Below are 6,961 nucleotides of genomic sequence, written 5' to 3'. Positions count from 1 at the left end.
ATACAAAAAATGCTATATATATATAGTATATGTATATAATATATGTATATAGCATTTTTTGTATATTATTTCATATATTATTTTTTATTACAGCATATACACACACACACACATATATATATAGCATATAGTATCTATTTGCTTTTAGTAAGTGGATATTTCTTTCTGTTACCTAGCACTTCAGCTCTAAAAATTCACCGTGCATTCACTACATATACAAGTATGAATATCTATATTATTAATATACAATGGTAGACATAAGTATCTTACTTCTGCAAACTAAATCTTAACAATGAAAAACTTGTGCTACCACTTTTACCTTTTTTGAAAAAATGAAAAATGCCCTTTTAAAAGGACGCTATGCACAAATAGGTTAACCGTTAAATAGTTTAATAGTTAAACCGAGATTTTTTTCCACTAAGCATTTAACTCCTAATACTGAAGTATTTTTTTTATCAAGACTGTGAAAATCCAACTAAAAATAGAGATAAATGATGAAATTTTATCCTCACTATTTTTCTATTTTTGGTGCATCCCTGCTTATAACAGTATCCTGACATTTTCTTAAGACTCAGCCATTATTTGGTTGGCGGTATAAAGAAAACACTGGTACGCTGTGCTGATGTTGTACGTGTCTCTATGGCAAACGAGACCGCGGGGAGCGTTTGTATTTTGCTTAGTTAGGTTTACAAGATGCCTTAGTATTATTATTGTTAATGCAAAAGAACATATGGTCACTCTTCTTTTTCAGGCGCACGAATGCTCAAAAATTTGCTTACTATTTATTATAGGATTAAATTTCAATCTTGTTGTTTATTATTTTAGTCCATTATTTATATGGAACTATCATGGAGCAATAAAGATTCTAGCGACGCCATTAAGGTACAAAATGAGCTAAATTTTCAAAAAATTCGATTTTGAGATGTTTTGAAATGTAAGCATTTTTAAATTTAAATTTTAAAAAAGTTATGTGAATTCGACAATTTTTTGCAAAGTTATAGCCACATTTTCGAAATCAAAACAAAGACCAGCAGACTACTTTTGTATTAACTAATGTTTTTTTTCTCGAAATGTGTTCCCCCCCCCTTCAAAGTTTGGGTACTTAAAATGGAACTCCGTGTCATAATTTTAGTTGAAAATTTTTAAAATCATGCATACATGTTTTAAAAATAAGTGTCTTAATCCTCTCAAGAATTTATTTTGCCTCAAAATTGTGTGACGAATGGTAAGAAAATGGATCGGATTAAAACTTTCACGAAATAAACGCTAAAATTATGAGAAAAAAAAATACTAAATTAAGTTCTTCGAGTTGGATTTAAAGATCCATGTTTGAGATTGTTGTAGAAAATGTCCTTATTAATTTTTCTAACATTTTGAAGCATTCTAAATATTTAAACTTTTTAAACTGAGTTGCAAATTTATCAAAAATTAAGTAAGACTAAAATTGTTTTATTTGTTCATTTATTTATTTAGTTTTTGGAAGTTTTGCATTTAATTTACAATATTAATACTAAAATAAGGTGGTAATAGTTTACATTTTTAAAATATTTTTTAGAATTTGAGAATTTCAAATTTTAACGTCCACTCTTCAACGAATAACGGAAAAAATTATCTAAACAATACCTGATATAAGAATCGATAGACTTGACAATAAAGGACTAGTAAAACTGTTTTTACCACCTAGGCTATGACCAAATTAAAATTCAAAATCAGGTTGTTTTTTTCCCCTAATATTCCGATTTATGACATTTCATTTTACTTATTCAATTTCACGATGGTTTTTATTTTTTATACCTAAAAATTAATTTTCCGATTACAGTCATAGCTTTACAAAATATACTGACTATGACTATCGAAATATTACGTCTTATATACAGTTGCAATGGCTTCCGTTAACAAGAAATTAATTGGTTACAACAATTAGAAGAGTTTAAATATTTTTTCATAACCTGTAATATGCTGTATTTTTCGATAACTCTATGAGTTTGTAAAACATTTTGTTTCATTAATGCTGTGAATTAATTTTGCTTTTATTGTTTACAGTGATAATAAGTTTTAAAAAAATTATTAATTACACGAATACAAAAGAATATATTTTCTCTGACCCGGACGTGATTTGAACACGCAACCTTCTGATCTGGAGTCAGACGCGCTACCGTTGCGCCACCGAGTCATACGAGAGATGGTAACCAGTTTATTAAAAAACATAATATATAGATCTACCCTAAATGTTGAGAATTTAAATTTTATATATTAATGTGTATTAACAGAGAAAAATATTATGACCTTAAAATTTTAATTTATTCAACATTGAATAATAAGTTGACAATTATGTCTAGAAAATTCGAGAAAATAAACAAGCAGAAAAAGTGATTAAGTAGCTTAAAATACAAAAATAAAATCAGTTGCTCAGTTTGTAATAAAATATAGAAGTTATATTAAAATTTTCTCTTAATTGTTTTGAAGCAAAAATAAATTTTAAAAATATTTTTATAACTATTAAGGTACATCTCCACAATAAAGTTAATATTTATGCATATAGATGGCAGCACTAAAAAAGTTAGGAAAGGGAAGAAGAAAACTATTATATCCGAGCTTCGATAATAAAAATTTAGGAAATCGTGATGTTTTTTAAAGAACTATCCCTCTCCAATAATTAAATTAGCAAATTCGAATAATGCTATCTTACAGTGTTTTTAAACCTTATTTATTTCCAGCGTATCAATTTATTTTTACTGAAGCGCTTTCCTTGTTTGTTAATTGCTTTATAATTAACTGCAGATTTTATTTATTAGTGTTTTTAACGTATTAGAAATTCATAGATTATTTTTAACTATATTATTGTTTTCACATAAATTAAATAAAAAGATTTTAAGTTAAGAACTGCTTTAAACTTATCAGAAAAAAATAATAATTACGTGTTCAAAAGGATAAACTAATTTTATATTATATCGATACAGGTAAGAATAATAAAAATTTTAATGTTAAAGTAGTTAATTGTTAAAGTGCCTAAAAGTTTATAAAATAAATACTATTGAATTTTATAAGTATATAGATTGGTGTAATAAATATAAAACCTATGAATTTCTAAATAAGATCTAAGTGGTATCTGAAAAAATTACAATAAAAAAGTTTAGAAGTATCAGAACAGCTCTCAGAATTTTGTATGGTACGAACTGTTCGATTCTTCATCCATTAACGAAGTTATTACTTAGTAAGCAAACAAAGATTTTAATAGTAATTAAGTGCTTTTAGGATTTTAACAATTGAATACGAAGAAAAATATGGAATGGGATGAAATTTTAGCTATTCAGAATGAATTTAGAGGTTAATTTTTAAGGACCCTAAGAAATTTGTAATGATTTTATGATAGGTAAAATTTAAGGATTCAATCAATTTTTTGTACATTTAATCGGAAATTTTGACGTATAGGCGTATGGAGACAGACTTTTTGATTAGGTTGTCCTCGATTAATTGCTAGAAAAGACTAAATGACTTAAGTTGATTTTGATGTAAATGTATTTGGAAGTCATTAAATGCCAAAAAAATTATTTCCAAAAAAATATTCTTTTTTTTTCTATTTAAAGAACTTTTGAATGATCTCTTATAGCATTCTAAAAAATCCGCAATTATTTAAATTATTTTAAAATTGCATCATTTTTATTCGTAAAATATTTTATCTGTTAAAAAATTTAATTGGATAATAAAATAAGCTAAATTTACTGTCCCAATTTTGTTAATCATCCAATAGATACCAGGGGCTGTTACTTCATTTGTCTCTTTCACTACAAGGAAAACTAGAAATAGTAATTTTTTGTACTTATCATAATGTGATATTAATATAATCTTTAAAGACAAAGAAAAAAATTCTGGTATGTGAAAATTAAAACTTCTGAACGTAAAAAGTATTATACATTTTTTTATTATTTTACATGAAAATAAAAACAAACGTTCTAAGCTTACTCTAAACTGAAACTGTGAGCACAATATATTTGCAGATTTGGTAGATATTTATTTCATAAGTTCTGCTCTCAAAGCTTAATTTAAAATATTTACCCGTGTTTTCCCAAATTATTATTTTATGTATGATGAAGAAACTAATTAGAAACAGTCTTCTATGAAAGATTGCTGTAAATTATTATTGTCACTGTGTTACCATGATATTATAAGATGTAAATACAACAAAATTCATTATATAATTATCATTATATTATAAATTATTATTATTAAAATCACTGACAACTAAAGTGGGAAGATCGCATAAAAGTAAAATAAAATTTTTCTACGACAAAACAACAAATTTGAAGCATTTTTAGTGACGAAATAATATTGTGTATTTTTTTCTATTTTGCTTTTAGTGAGGAGATATTAAAAATTCTTTTTGAAAATATTAATAGAAAGAAGAAAAAAAAATTGAAAAAGTTCCTGTTGAAGATCTAACTCAGCAAATAAATTGTTATCCTAAATTATGTTAATTAATGTTAACAAATGTTATGCAAGAGCTTTTAAATTTATCTCTCAAAAGTAAGAAATTTTATTCTTAGTTCTGAAATTTATTTTCTCAGCTTTGACGTTTTAAAACGTGCATCAACCCTTTACAGTCAACAGTGCTTGTCGCCTGTGGGTCGCATAGAACATGGCAACGTATTGAAGGCAAAAATTGAAATTTTTGATAAATGATAACTTGATAATTATCACGAAATATTTAGAATATTTTCTCCAAAACTAAAGAACTGACTATAAAATAATAATAATAATAATCTCGATTCGCGAGTGGCAATTCGGGTATAGGGCTGCTTTCAGGAGAACTCCTCCAGACATCCGTCTCGCGTCGTGGCGGTTGCTATGGTTAAGAGGAAAAGTCACTTCGAATAGAGGTGTGGGGGGAATACTTTGTCTTAATCTTGGCATACGTTGTCTGAGTAAAAAATTTGAAACACATCTTCTTTCCTCCATTTCATCCCCATAAGAGATGTGTTCTCGCTTGTTACCATACCAGCAGACAACCCCAGACTTTCAGTCTGGAGGAGTTCTCCCTAAAATCGCACTATACCTTCATGGCCGTTCACACAAGATGTTACTCATGGAGTGAAGGGCTAAGATAATAAGAAGTGTGACAACACACATTTCTGTTAAAATAAAAACATCCTGAATCAGCAGATTAAACATTTTCATATTTATTTCGCCGTTTTCATCAAAAAAGTATCGTTAACAGTAATCACAATTATTGTTAAACTCATAAAAGACACTAAAACGCTTAGTGGAAATAAAATTTGAAATCTGATCTGTTTCTGAACTGCAAGTGTATGCTTATGCAATGTAATGTGACATATGACGAGGGGGTTGGGAGTAGAGTATAGTGAAATATGACTCTTTGTGACAAAGGGGAATAGGGCTCAAAAATATTGGGGGGGGGGGGGGGTATNNAAAATATTGGGGGGGGGGAGTGTATCATTCATTATGGGCTATCCCTTCCTAGGAAGTTTTAAAATTATAAAAATTTTCTCTTTGACGCATTGTTAATTTGATGTGTTTAATAGCTACACTTATAAAAGGATGGATCCTTGTTATATGAATGTGAGTTAAACTAATGAATAGGATTTAAATAATCTATTTTTAAATGAATGCTAAACAAACGTGCTAAACAAAATATTTATTAGTGGGGATATAAAAAGGAGGAGAATTAAAGAGTTTAAATAGGGACATTAAAAATATAACTATCTTATGGCAACCGCCAAACCGTGTTGAGACCCATATTCAAATCCTGATTGTGGCTAGTCGGACTATCCCAGTGTTTCCCAAAGTGTGGTACGCGTACCCCCAGGGGTACGGAAGCAGACAGCGGGGGTACGCGTTCTTATGCGACATATATTACAACAAACGAAAATTTCAAAAAATTTTATTTAAAAAACAAAGCTGGCCATGAAAATTTACGATTACGTATTTTTCTATTGGCTATTTTTTGCAGAGTTAACATTTAATAATAAGTGGTGTCAACAGCCAGTTGTGATTTTAAACTTTTGTGCAATTTTTTTATATTAAAAAATACATTTATTTTTTTTATTAGTCGTACACAGCGTTACGAGAAATTTAGAAAGGGTACACAAAAGTCATAAGTTTGGGCACTAGCCTATCGATTTTTTTAGCGTTATTTTTCTCTTTGCTACGAAAAGGCAAATTAGTTAAGCTAAAAGACGTTCTCTTGTGCCCTTACTTATTCCATGTTTTTAATTTTAATGAGTAATAAGCCAATGACAAATTTTCTAAATATTGTAATTATATATTTAAAATTCATCAAAAATCTTATTGCAATAAGAATTCTTGGGTTAGTAACATGATAATATTCTGAACTTCGTTGCTTTTTCTGATAAAAATATGGGCTGTTTTTACAGTCGATGATGGGTTTTTGAAATTGCTTGTTTTGCCTTTTGCAAAATAAGCGGTGTCTGGTATAAGCATTTCAGGAAGTCAATTATGTTTTTTTTTTAAGTTATCGTTGAATAAAATCTTATACAACTTTTGTAACGTAATTGTACGACGTAATTGTATTATTCAACTTTTTTTGTTGTTAAATGCAAATTTTAATTATGAAATCTCAAACAAGGAACTATAATATTTAATACAAAAAAAACAAGTTTAAATAATTTTATCGAACTGGACGGCAAGTTATAGTTAAAATAATTTTATTCATACAGTATCAATAACAATTCTCGAAATTTGAAATCAAATCAAAAATTTCAAATTTTTCAATTACAACTGAAATTTACCAAATGTAATTTTAATTAAATGCAAAATGTAATTAAATGTAAATGCAATGTACATAAATGTAATGTTTATAACCGAAAATTTTTGTGAAAGATTTTAATAGATAATTTTTTTTAATGTTTGAATTAAAATTTATCGAAATTATTACGGGATGGAATTTTTGACTTTTACAGATAATCGGGCAAAGAGTTGAAAA

General features: G+C 27.6%; 1 non-coding gene across 1 annotated transcript; it reads right to left on the bottom strand.

Annotated features, from left to right (window-relative positions):
- Positions 1 to 2,101: 2,101 nt before the first annotated feature.
- TRNAW-CCA (transfer RNA tryptophan (anticodon CCA)) lies at positions 2,102 to 2,173 on the bottom strand. The gene has a single exon. It is a non-coding gene; the product is annotated as a tRNA-Trp (tRNA).
- Positions 2,174 to 6,961: the final 4,788 nt, after the last annotated feature.

Source organism: Parasteatoda tepidariorum, chromosome 1 (genome assembly GCF_043381705.1).
Source record: "Parasteatoda tepidariorum isolate YZ-2023 chromosome 1, CAS_Ptep_4.0, whole genome shotgun sequence".
NCBI lineage: Eukaryota > Metazoa > Arthropoda > Arachnida > Araneae > Theridiidae > Parasteatoda > Parasteatoda tepidariorum.
This window is presented reverse-complemented; position numbering and strand designations above follow the sequence as displayed.